This window comes from Drosophila mauritiana, chromosome 2R, assembly GCF_004382145.1.
Source record: "Drosophila mauritiana strain mau12 chromosome 2R, ASM438214v1, whole genome shotgun sequence".
NCBI classification, from domain to species: domain Eukaryota; kingdom Metazoa; phylum Arthropoda; class Insecta; order Diptera; family Drosophilidae; genus Drosophila; species Drosophila mauritiana.
In genome coordinates this window covers 1,414,676-1,427,763 of record NC_046668.1, presented here as the reverse complement: position 1 = coordinate 1,427,763, position 13,088 = coordinate 1,414,676, and positions in this window count along the sequence as shown.

Sequence of the window (13,088 nt, the reverse complement as noted above, 5' to 3'; positions counted from 1 at the left end):
TTGTTCTTCCATTCTCCAGATCACTCCCAGTATGCGACCTTGAAGGTCCGTCAGCAGGAACGCATTATTCCCAACGGCACACACTCGCCTTCAATAACTTACGGGCGAACTTGGCGTTGAAGGCTTTGCTAAAATCACTCAGCACGAAGTTCCTCCGGAAGACTTCCTGTCCTCGCTTGGTGTGCAGTGTGCGGGCTTGCTTGTCGGTCCTGACGGCTTGTCTCACAAGAGTCTTTGAGTTGTTTTTCGACTTTTGTGTAAATGTCCCAAAGCGTATCCTTCATCTGCTTTTCTGCCATTTTATGGTTGCACAGAGACCTTAGCTGCCTGACTAGCTTGTAACTGGCACCATTCAGAAACATGTGATGACCGAATACAGTAAAGAACGGTACTTCTCCTGTCGCTGAGTGGATCGTATTCCGTATGGCCACCTCGATCTCCGGCAGATGCGCATCCCATTCTCTGTGATGCTTGTTCAAGAAGTTCCGGATGGCCGCAGCACATTTCGATTTACCCTCTTCGCTGCAGTGCTTTGGGGTGAGTATATCGGCGTCTTCATGTGCTGGATTCCGAACCCGACCGACTCCTCACGGGACTTACATGTCAACTGCTTTCCATTGTCCGAATGTACCATTTCCGTGACACAGAACTTGTAATTCTTTATCGCCTTCAGGAAAAAGTATTTCGAGAAATAATCCACTACGATAAATATCCATTCGTGACCACTGTGAGAATGGCCTTTCAGTTTCTATTCTTCTTCCTATCCCTACTTGCATCCGGAAGTTTGGCGCTGTGGTCTGCTTGCACATCTCACATCCTCGAACGAACTCTTTCACCTGGATGGTCATACCTGGCCAATACAAGTGTCGCAGGATCGCCAGTTTCTCGGCCATTCCACCATGGGCGGACGTGGGGTCTAAGTGAGCACGTTCTACCACCTGTGGTCCAAGCTTTGCGGAATCCAAAGTCTCCATTTCGCTTATCCAGCTCATCACTCAGGCTTGGATTTCCGCTGCGCTTCAAGACGATCCCGTTGTCGACTTTGAGATCCGGTAAGTTCTTTCCATTGTTCTTGACTTCTTGCACTTACTCCTGATAGTCTTCGGCAGCTATTACGGTCGTATTGAACCCTAATAACTTTGTTGGATCTGCCAATACTCCCTCGACAGGGTATCGGCGATAATGTTCTTGCTTCCCTTGCGATGTTCAATGCTAAAATGGTACCCTTGTAGATGATGGGACCATCTGGCGAGTCGTCCACGTCATCAGGCACTTAAGGCTATCGTGATCGGTGATGCACGTGAAGGTATGCCATTCCACATACGGCTTCGTCCGGTAGTGATACAACGATCTCCTGGAAACCGGAAACGGCGTGCACTCCTTGCTATTGTCTTCCGATTCGATCTGCCAGAACGCAAACTTGAGATCCACACTAGAGATATAATGCGTCTGATCGATTCCGGATAGGATACCATCAACACTGGGTAAAGGGTATGCGTCCTTTACCGCCAAAGCGCTCAGCTTGTGGGCATCCAGATAAAATCGGTCTTTCCCTGGCTTGGTCACCACTGTTGTGCGATTGATCCACGGACTCTTGCTTTCCTCAATGACTTCCAACGCCAGCATCTTGTCGACTTCATCCCCGACGACCTTTTGCATCGCTGGAAACATGGAATAGGGTCGATCCTTGAAGACTCGGGCTCCTTCGACTAGCTCGATAGAATTCCTTTCCACGCTAGACACTCCCAGGCCATCCCGTTCAAAGGTAAGAACCTCATTCTTGAACTTTTCAAAGGCTTCCCTTTTCTGCGCCGACGGGCACCAGGATTATGGATCCTCCTTTGCATCGTTCATCTCCATTTCGTCGGCGTAGTGCTCCCTTTGCCTGGCTTGGCTTCGGTACTATTCCACCTAAGAACGCTAGTGCTAGTCCGAACGCTCGCCACAAATCGATTCAAAAGCTGGCAGTTTGTTCCAGGTAATGCCAAAGGTAGATATTGTCTTACTTATCCCTCCCAGCCCGCGGCAGATCGAATCCCAATACCCAGGGAGATCCTGCTGCTTATAGCTCAGAAGAGGCGCTTACGCACTAGGTGGATGAGGTCTCGTCACCCGTTGGACAAGACGGAATGGAATCGAGCGCTGAGTAGGCTTCGATGCGCGTTGGTGCTTCACAAAGCCGCATGGTTCGACGAAAGGCTTGCCAATACTGGAGTCGAAAGCGAAGCGACGCATTCGCTGTGGAAGGCCACGCGCGTAATAAAAATTAAGAGACGAGGTTTGTTTTGCAATTTCGAAAGATATGTTTTTATTGATTGTAGCGAACGAGATTTGAAGTGCAGAGCGATCAGCAGAACGCTAAGACAAAGAGGTGTAGATGCGTGAGAGAAAGGGGAGCGGGGATATGGTGTTTTCAAAGTTGGCATCAAAATAAACAAAGGAATTAGGAATTGCTGGCGGCTGTGTGACGCGACACGGACATTAAAGAAAATTTTTTCACTGCAACGCACCATACTTAATGGACAAAATCGAGGAAAACTTTACAAACTATTTACATTATGGCGGTCGACGCCATCGGAATCTACGAGAGTCAAGGTTGGATACCCTGGAAGACTCCTAATCCAACGAACGTTGGAACGTTGGATGCGCTCAGATATTCGAATGTTTCGAATGGACTCTCCGGTATCGGGATCGCCTCGGGGCAGATGGTGCAATGAGATCCTGACTCTCTAGTGGACGGGTCAGTTCCCAAAAATGGGGCAATTCTTCAACGGTGGGTTTTCGGCAGACTGTCTCTACGAAATATTTAGTTTTCCGACATTCAATGTAAGATTACTCTGCGCCCTTTATGTTGGCACCCCGGTTATAGTTTATTAATGTCACACACAGATAAACAATTTTATGTTGCCTTGGCTGCAATTTGATGGCTCGTCGGTATGGCTGCGATTGAGCTATGATTTGCATTTAATCATAGTCCCTGTCATATTCCTAATCCTCTCCAGACTTGGGTCAATGGACATAATTTGGGTCATTTAAGAGTAATCCTGGAGCAAACCGGGATTATTCAAACTACCAGATGTAGACAGCAGTTCGAACTGCGGCTTTTGTGGGCTCACGCTGTACGGGAAGTATAGTTGTTTGTTTCCTTGTCATTGTGTACTTTGTTCTTCCATTCTCCAGATCACTCCCAGTATGCGACCTTGAAGGTCCGTCAGCAGGAACGCATTATTCCCAACGGCACACACTCGCCTTCAATAACTTACGGGCGAACTTGGCGTTGAAGGCTTTGCTAAAATCACTCAGCACGAAGTTCCTCCGGAAGACTTCCTGTCCTCGCTTGGTGTGCAGTGTGCGGGCTTGCTTGTCGGTCCTGACGGCTTGTCTCACAAGAGTCTTTGAGTTGTTTTTCGACTTTTGTGTAAATGTCCCAAAGCGTATCCTTCATCTGCTTTTCTGCCATTTTATGGTTGCACAGAGACCTTAGCTGCCTGACTAGCTTGTAACTGGCACCATTCAGAAACATGTGATGACCGAATACAGTAAAGAACGGTACTTCTCCTGTCGCTCAATTTCGAAGGTGTTTGAGAGACTGATTGCTGTCCGGATTGTAAGGATTATGGAAGCCCAGGGGATTACCCCTGAGCACCAGTTCGGTTTCCGTGCTGGCCACTGTACTGTCGAGCAGCTCCATCGAGTCGTCGAGCAAATTCTGACTGCCTACGACAGTAAGGAATATTGTAACAGCCTCTTCTTGGACATTCGAGAAGCGTTTGATCGAGTGTGGCACATTGGACTCCAACTGAAAATCAAGCAGACGCTGCCTGCTCCATATTTTGGGTTGCTAAAATCGTACCTGGAAGGAAGGAGGTTAGCTGTGCGCTTTCATTCAGCAATTTCCACCGAGCACAACGTGGCAGCTGGTGTTCCACAAGGTAGTGTCCTCGGCCCCCTGCTCTACTGCCTGTATAGCCACGACATGCCGCAGCCGGATGTAAGCCATTACGGGAAATCTATGTTGGCCACATTTGCCGATGACGTGTGCGTCACCTACAGGTCCCGATGCGAGCACGACGCAGCCGATGGTATCCAGGACTTTGCATACTGGTTCTCGGAATGGGCAAGACGTTGGAACATTGGCATCAATAGCAGTAAATCCAACAACGTCTGCTTTACTTTAAAGCGGAGAACGCCACCGCACGTCTACATCGAGGAAGCCCCGTACCACAGCCGAACGCAGCAAAGTTCCTTGGAGTGCTTCTGGATCGCAGACTCACATTTTCCAAGCATGTGACCGACATCAGAACGCGCCTACGTGCTAAGGTGGCGAAGCACTACTGGCTACTTTGTTCGCGCAGTAAATTGTCGCTATCCAACAAGCTGACAATTTACAAACAGATCTTAGCACCAAACTGGAAGTATGGGTGTACGGGGCCAGTACGGTACCGAGTAAGGGACCGAGTACTAACCGAGTACGGGACCAAGTCAGGGACCGAATACGGGACCGAGTACGGGACCAGTACGGGACCAGTACGGGACAAAGTACGGGACCAGTACGGGACCAGTACGGTACCGAGTACGGGACCAAGTACGGACCGAGTATGGGACCGAGTACGTGACCGAGTACGGGACTGATTTCTGGACCGAGTACGGGACCAGTACGGGACCAGTACGGGACAAAGTACGGGACCAGTACGGGACCAGTGCGGTACCGAGTACGGGACCGAGTACGGACCGAGTATGGGACCGAGTACGTGACCGAGTACGGGACTGAGTACGGGACCGAGTACGGGACACTGTACGCGACCAGTACTGGACTGAGTACGGGACCGAGTACGGGACAAAGTACTGGACCGAGTACGGGACCGAGTACGGGACCAAGTGCGGGACCAATACGGGACCGATTACGGGACAATGTACGGGAGCGTCTACAGGACCGAGTACGGGACCGACTACGGGACCGAGTACGAGACCGAGTACGGGACCGAGTTCGGGACCGAGTACGGGACCAGTACGGGACCAGTACGGGACAAAGTACGGGACCAGTACGGGACCAGTACGGTACCGAGTACGGACCGAGTATGGGACCGAGTACGTGACCGAGTACGGGACTGAGTACGGGACCGAGTACGGGGCACTGTACGCGACCAGTACTGGACTGAGTACGGGACCGAGTACGGGACAAAGTACTGGACCGAGTACGGGACCGAGCACGGGACAAGTACGGGACCGAATACGGGACCGAGTACGGGACTGAACGGGACCGAGTACGGGACCGAGAACGGGACCGAGAACGGGACCGAGAACGGGACCGAGAACGGGACCGAGAACGGGACCCGAGTACGTGACCGAGTACGGGACCGAGTACGGGACTAAGTACGGGATCGAGTACGGGACCGAGTATGAAACCAAGTACGGGACCGCGTACAGGAGGGAGTACGGGATCCAGTACGGGACCAAGTGCGGGACCGAGTACGGGACCGAGTACGGGAACGAGTACGAGACCGAGTACGGGACGAAGTACGGGACCGAATACGGGACGGAGTACGGGCTCGAGTACGGGACCGAGTACGAGACCAAGTGCAGGACCGAGTAGAGGACCGAGTACGGGACCGACTGCGGGCTCAAGTACGGGACCGAGTACGGGACCGAGTACGGGACCAAGTTCGGGAACATTACCGGACCGGGTACGGGACCGAGTACTGGACCGAGTACGGGACCGAGTACGGGACCGAGTACGGGACGGAGTACGGCACCGAGTGCGGGACCCAGTACTGGAGCGAGTACGGGACCGAGTATGGGAGCGAGCACGGGACCGACTACGGTCTCGAGTACGGGACCGAGTTTGGGACCGAGTACGGGACCAAGTTCGGGAACATTACCGGACCGGGTACGGGACCGAGTACGGGACCGAGTACGGGACCGAGTACGGGACCGAGTACGGGACCGACTACGTGACCAAGTGCGGGACCAATACGGGACCGATTACGGGACAAAGTACGGGAGCGACTACGGGGCCGAGTACAGGACCGACTACGGGACCGAGTACGAGATCGGGTACGGGACCGAGTTCGGGACCGAGTACGGGGCCAGTACGGGACCAGTACGGTACCGAGTACGGGACCGAGTACTGACCGAGTACGGGACCAAGTCAGGGACCGAATACGGGACCGAGTACGGGACCAGTACGGGACCAGTACGGGACAAAGTACGGGACCAGTACGGGACCAGTACGGTACCGAGTACGGGACCAAGTACGGACCGAGTATGGGACCGAGTACGTGACCGAGTACGGGACTGTGTTCGGGACCGAGTACGGGACAAGTACGGGACCAGTACGGGACAAAGTACGGGACCAGTACGGGACCAGTGCGGTACCGAGTACGGGACCGAGTACGGACCGAGTATGGGACCGAGTACGTGACCGAGTATGGGACCGAGTACGTGACCGAGTACCGGACTGAGTACGGGACCGAGTACGGGACACTGTACGCGACCAGTACTGGACTGAGTACGGGACCGAGTACGGGACAAAGTACTGGACCGAGTACGGGACCGAGTACGGGACCAAGTACGGGACCAATACGGGACCGATTACGGGACAATGTACGGGAGCGTCTACAGGACCGAGTACGGGACCGAGTACGGGACCGAGTACGAGACCGAGTACGGGACCGAGTTCGGGACCGAGTACGGGACCAGTACGGGACCAGTACGGGACCAGTACGGGACAAAGTACGGGACCAGTACGGGACCAGTACGGGACCGAGTACGGACCGAGTATGGGACCGAGTACGTGACCGAGTACGGGACTGAGTACGGGACCGAGTACGGGACAATGTACGCGACCAGTACTGGACTGAGTACGGGACCGAGTACGGGACAAAGTACTGGACCGAGTACGGGACCGAGCACGGGACAAGTACGGGACCGAATACGGGACCGAGTACGGGACCGAACGGGACCGAGTACGGGACCGAGAACGGGACCGAGAACGGGACCGAGAACGGGACCGAGTACGGGACCGAGTACGGGACCGAGTACGGGACTAAGTACGGGATCGAGTACGGGACCGAGTATGAAACCAAGTACGGGACCGCGTACGGGATCCAGTACGGGACCAAGTGCGGGACCGAGTACGGGACCGAGTACGGGAACGAGTACGAGACCGAGTACGGGACGAAGTACGGGACCGAATACGGGACGGAGTACGGGCTCGAGTACGGGACCGATTACGAGACCAAGTGCAGGACCGAGTAGAGGACCGAGTACGGGACCGAGTGCGGGGCCGATTACGGGACCAAGCACGGGACAAAGAACGCGACCAAGTACGGGACCGAGTAAGGGACCAAGTACGGGACCAGTACGGGACCGAGTACGGGACCGAGTACGGGACCAAGTACGGGACCGAGTAAGGGACCGAGTACGGGATCGAGTACGGGACCAAGTACGAGACCGAGTACGGGATCAAGTACGGGACCGAATACGGGACCGAGTACGGGACCGAGTACGGGACCGAGTACGGGACCGAGTACGGGACCGAGTACGGGACCGAGTACGGGACCGAGTACGGGACCGAGTACGGGACCGAGTACGGGACCGAGTACGGGACCGAGTACGGGACCGAGTACGGGACCGAGTACGGGACCGAGTACGGGACCGAGTACGGGACCGAGTACGGGACCGAGTACGGGACCGAGTACGGGACCGAGTACGGGACCGAGTACGGGACCGAGTACGGGATTGGGTATGGGACCAAGTACGAGACCAAGTACGGGACCGAGTGCGGTACGGAGTACGGGACCAGTACTGGACCGAGTACGGGACCGGGTACGGGACCAAGTACGGGACCGAGTACGGGACCAAGTACGCGACCGACTACTGGACCGATTACGGGACCGAGTACGGGACCGAGTACGGGACTGAGTAAGGGACCGACTACGGGACTGAGTACGGGACCAGTACGGGACCGAGTACGGGACCGAGTACGCGACAAAGTACGGGACCGAGTAAGGGATCGAGTACGGGACCGAATACAGGACAAAGAACGTGACCGAGTACGGGGCCGAGTACGGGACCGAGTACGGGACCGAGTACGGGACCGAGTACGGGACCGAGTACGGGACCGAGTACGGGACCAGTACGGGACCGAATACGGGACCGAGTACGGGACTGAACGGGGCGGAGTACGGGACCAAGTACGGGACCGAATACGGGACAAAGTACGGAACCGAGAACGGGGCCGAGCACGGGACCAAGTGCAGGACCGAGTAGAGACCGAGTACGGGACCGAGTGCGGGGCCGATTACGGGACCAAGCACGGGACAAAGTACGCGACCAAGTACGGGACGGAGTAAGGGACCAAGTACGGGACCAGTACGGGACCGAGTACGGGACCGAGTACAGGACAAAGTAAGGGACCGAGTACAGAGTATGGGCCCAGTACGGGACCGAGTACTGGACCAAGTACGGGACCGAGTAAGGGACCGAGTACGAGACCGAGTTCGGGATCGAGTACGGGACCGAATACGGGACAAAGTACGGGACCGAGTACGGGGCCGAGTACGGGACCAAGTGCGGGACCAATACGGGACCGATTACGGGACAATGTACGGGAGCGTCTACAGGACCGAGTACGGGACCGACTACGGGACCGAGTACGAGACCGAGTACGGGACCGAGTTCGGGACCGAGTACGGGACCAGTACGGGACCAGTACGGGACCAGTACGGGACAAAGTACGGGACCAGTACGGGACCAGTACGGTACCGAGTACGGACCGAGTACAGGACAAAGTAAGGGACCGAGTACAGAGTATGGGCCCAGTACGTGACCGAGTACCGGACTGAGTACGGGACCGAGTACGGGACACTGTACGCGACCAGTACTGGACTGAGTACGGGACCGAGTACGGGACAAAGTACTGGACCGAGTACGGGACCGAGTACGGGACCAAGTGCGGGACCAATACGGGACCGATTACGGGACAATGTACGGGAGCGTCTACAGGACCGAGTACGGGACCGACTACGGGACCGAGTACGAGACCGAGTACGGGACCGAGTTCGGGACCGAGTACGGGACCAGTACGGGACCAGTACGGGACCAGTACGGGACAAAGTACGGGACCAGTACGGGACCAGTACGGGACCGAGTACGGACCGAGTATGGGACCGAGTACGTGACCGAGTACGGGACTGAGTACGGGACCGAGTACGGGACAATGTACGCGACCAGTACTGGACTGAGTACGGGACCGAGTACGGGACAAAGTACTGGACCGAGTACGGGACCGAGCACGGGACAAGTACGGGACCGAATACGGGACCGAGTACGGGACCGAGTACGGGACCGAGTACGGGACCGAGTACGGGACCGAGAACGGGACCGAGAACGGGACCGAGTACGGGACCGAGTACGGGACCGAGTACGGGACTAAGTACGGGATCGAGTACGGGACCGAGTATGAAACCAAGTACGGGACCGCGTACAGGAGGGAGTACGGGATCCAGTACGGGACCAAGTGCGGGACCGAGTACGGGACCGAGTACGGGAACGAGTACGAGACCGAGTACGGGACGAAGTACGGGACCGAATACGGGACGGAGTACGGGCTCGAGTACGGGACCGATTACGAGACCAAGTGCAGGACCGAGTAGAGGACCGAGTACGGGACCGAGTGCGGGGCCGATTACGGGACCAAGCACGGGACAAAGAACGCGACCAAGTACGGGACCGAGTAAGGGACCAAGTACGGGACCAGTACGGGACCGAGTACGGGACCGAGTACGGGACCAAGTACGGGACCGAGTAAGGGACCGAGTACGGGATCGAGTACGGGACCAAGTACGAGACCGAGTACGGGATCAAGTACGGGACCGAATACGGGACCGAGTACGGGACCGAGTACGGGACCGAGTACGGGACCGAGTACGGGACCGAGTACGGGACCGAGTACGGGACCGAGTACGGGACCGAGTACGGGACCGAGTACGGGACCGAGTACGGGACCGAGTACGGGACCGAGTACGGGATTGGGTATGGGACCAAGTACGAGACCGAGTACGGGATCGAGTACGAGACCAAATACGGGACCGAGTACGGGACCGAACGGGACGGAGTACGGGACCAAGTACGGGACCGAGTACGGGACCGAACGGGACGGAGTACGGGACCAAGTACGGGACCGAGTACGGGACCGAGTGCGGGGCCGATTACGGGACCGAGCACGGGACAAAGTACGCGACCAAGTACGGGACCAGTACTGGACCGAGTACGGGACCGGGTACGGGACCAAGTACGGGACCGAGTACGGGACCAAGTACGCGACCGAGTACTGGACCGATTACGGGACCGAGTACGGGACCGAGTACGGGACTGAGTACGGGACCGAGTACGGGACCGAGTACGGGACCGAGTACGCGACAAAGTACGGGACCGAGTAAGGGATCGAGTACGGGACCGAATACAGGACAAAGAACGTGACCGAGTACGGGACCGAGTACGGGACCGAGTACGGGACCGAGTACGGGACCGAGTACGGGACCGAGTACGGGACCAAGTACGGGACCAGTACGGGACCGAATACGGGACCGAGTACGGGACTGAACGGGGCGGAGTACGGGACCAAGTACGGGACCGAGTACGGGACCGACTACGAGAACGAGTACGGGACCAAGTACGGGACCGAATACGGGACAAAGTACGGAACCGAGAACGGGGCCGAGCACGGGACCAAGTGCAGGACCGAGTAGAGACCGAGTACGGGACCGAGTGCGGGGCCGATTACGGGACCAAGCACGGGACAAAGTACGCGACCAAGTACGGGACCGAGTAAGGGACCAAGTACGGGACCAGTACGGGACCGAGTACGGGACCGAGTACAGGACAAAGTAAGGGACCGAGTACAGAGTATGGGCCCAGTACGGGACCGAGTACTGGACCAAGTACGGGACCGAGTAAGGGACCGAGTACGAGACCGAGTTCGGGATCGAGTACGGGACCGAATACGGGACAAAGTACGGGACCGAGTACGGGGCCGAGTACGAGACCGAGTACGGGACCGAGTACGGGACCGAGTACGGGACCGAGTACGGGACCGAGTACGGGACCGAGTACGGGACCGAGTACGGGACCTAGTACTGGATTGAGTACGGGACCGAGTACGGGACCGAGAACGGGACCGAGAACGGGACCGCGTACGTGACCGAGTACGGGACCGAGTACGGGACCGAGTACGGGACTGAGTACGGGATCGAGTACGGGACCGAGTATGAAACCAAGTACGGGACCGCGTACAGGAGGGAGTACGAGACCCAGTACGGGACCAAGTGCGGGACCAAGTGCAGGACCGAGTACGGTCCAATTACGGGACCGAACGGGACGGAGTACGGGACCAAGTACGGGACCGAGTACGGGACCGAGTGCGTGGCCGAGTACGGGACCGAGCACGGGACAAAGTACGCGACCAAGTACGGGACCGAGTGCGGTACGGAGTACGGGACCAGTACTGGACCGGGTACGGGACCGGGTACGGGATCAAGTACGGGACCGAGTACGGGACCAAGTACGCGACCGACTACTGGACCGATTACGGGACCGAGTACGGGACCAAGTACGGGACTGAGTACGGGACCGACTACGGGACTGAGTACGAGACCAGTACGGGACCGAGTACGGGACCGAGTACGCGACCAAGTACGGGACCGAGTAAGGGATCGAGTACGGGACCGAATACAGGACAAAGAACGTGACTTAGTACGGGGCCGAGTACGGGGCCGAGTACGGGACCGAGTACGGGACCGAGTACGGGACCGAGTACGGGACCGAGTACGGGACCAGTACGGGACCGAATACGGGACCGAGTACGGGACTGAACGGGGCGGAGTACGGGACCAAGTACGGGACCGAGTACGGGACCGACTACGAGAACGAGTACGGGACCAAGTACGGGACCGAATACGGGACAAAGTACGGGACCGAGAACGGGACCGAGAACGGGGCCGAGCACGGGACCAAGTGCAGGACCGAGTAGAGGACCGAGTACGGGACCGAGTGCGGGGCCGATTACGGGACCAAGCACGGGACAAAGTACGCGACCAAGTACGGGACCGAGTAAGGGACCAAGTACGGGACCAGTACGGGACCGAGTACGGGACCGAGTACAGGACAAAGTAAGGGACCGAGTACAGATTATGGGCCCAGTACGGGACCGAGTACGGGACCGAGTACGGGACCAAGTACGGGACCGAGTAAGGGACCGAGTACGGGATCGAGTACGGGACCAAGTACGAGACCGAGTACGGGACCGAGTACGGGACCGAGTACGGGACCGAGAACGGGACCGAGAACGGGACCGCGTACGTGACCGAGTACGGGACCGAGTACGGGACCGAGTACGGGACCGAGTACGGGACCAGTACTGGATTGAGTACGGGACCGAGTACGGGACAAAGTACTGGACCGAGTACGGGACCGAGTACGGGACCGAGTACGGGACCGAGTACGGGACCGAGTACGGGACCAAGTTCGGGAACAGTACGGAACTGAGTTCGGGACCAGTACGGTACCAAGTTCGGGACCAAGACGGGACCGATAACTGGACCAAGTTCGGTACCAAGTTCGGGACCAGTACGCGACCGACTACGGGACCGATTACGGCACCGAGTACGGGACCGAGTACGGGACTGAGAACGGGACCGAGTACGGGACTGAGTACGGGACCGAGTACGGCACCGAGTATGAAACCAAGTTCGGGACCGAGTACGGGACCGAGTACGGGACAAAGTCCTGGACTGAGTACGGGAACGTCCACGGGACCAGTACGGTACCGAATACGGGACCGAGTACGGGAGCGGGAACGGGACAAGGTACGGGACCGAGTACGGGGCCGAGCACTGGTACGGGACCAAGTTCGGGACCGAGTACGGGACAGGGTACAGGACGGAGTACAGGACCGAGTACGGGACCGAGTACGGACCGAGTACGGGACCGAGTACGGACGAGTACGGACCGAGTACGGGACCGAGTACGGACGGAGTACGGACCGAGTACGGGACCGAGTACGGGACCGAGTACGGGACCGAGTACGG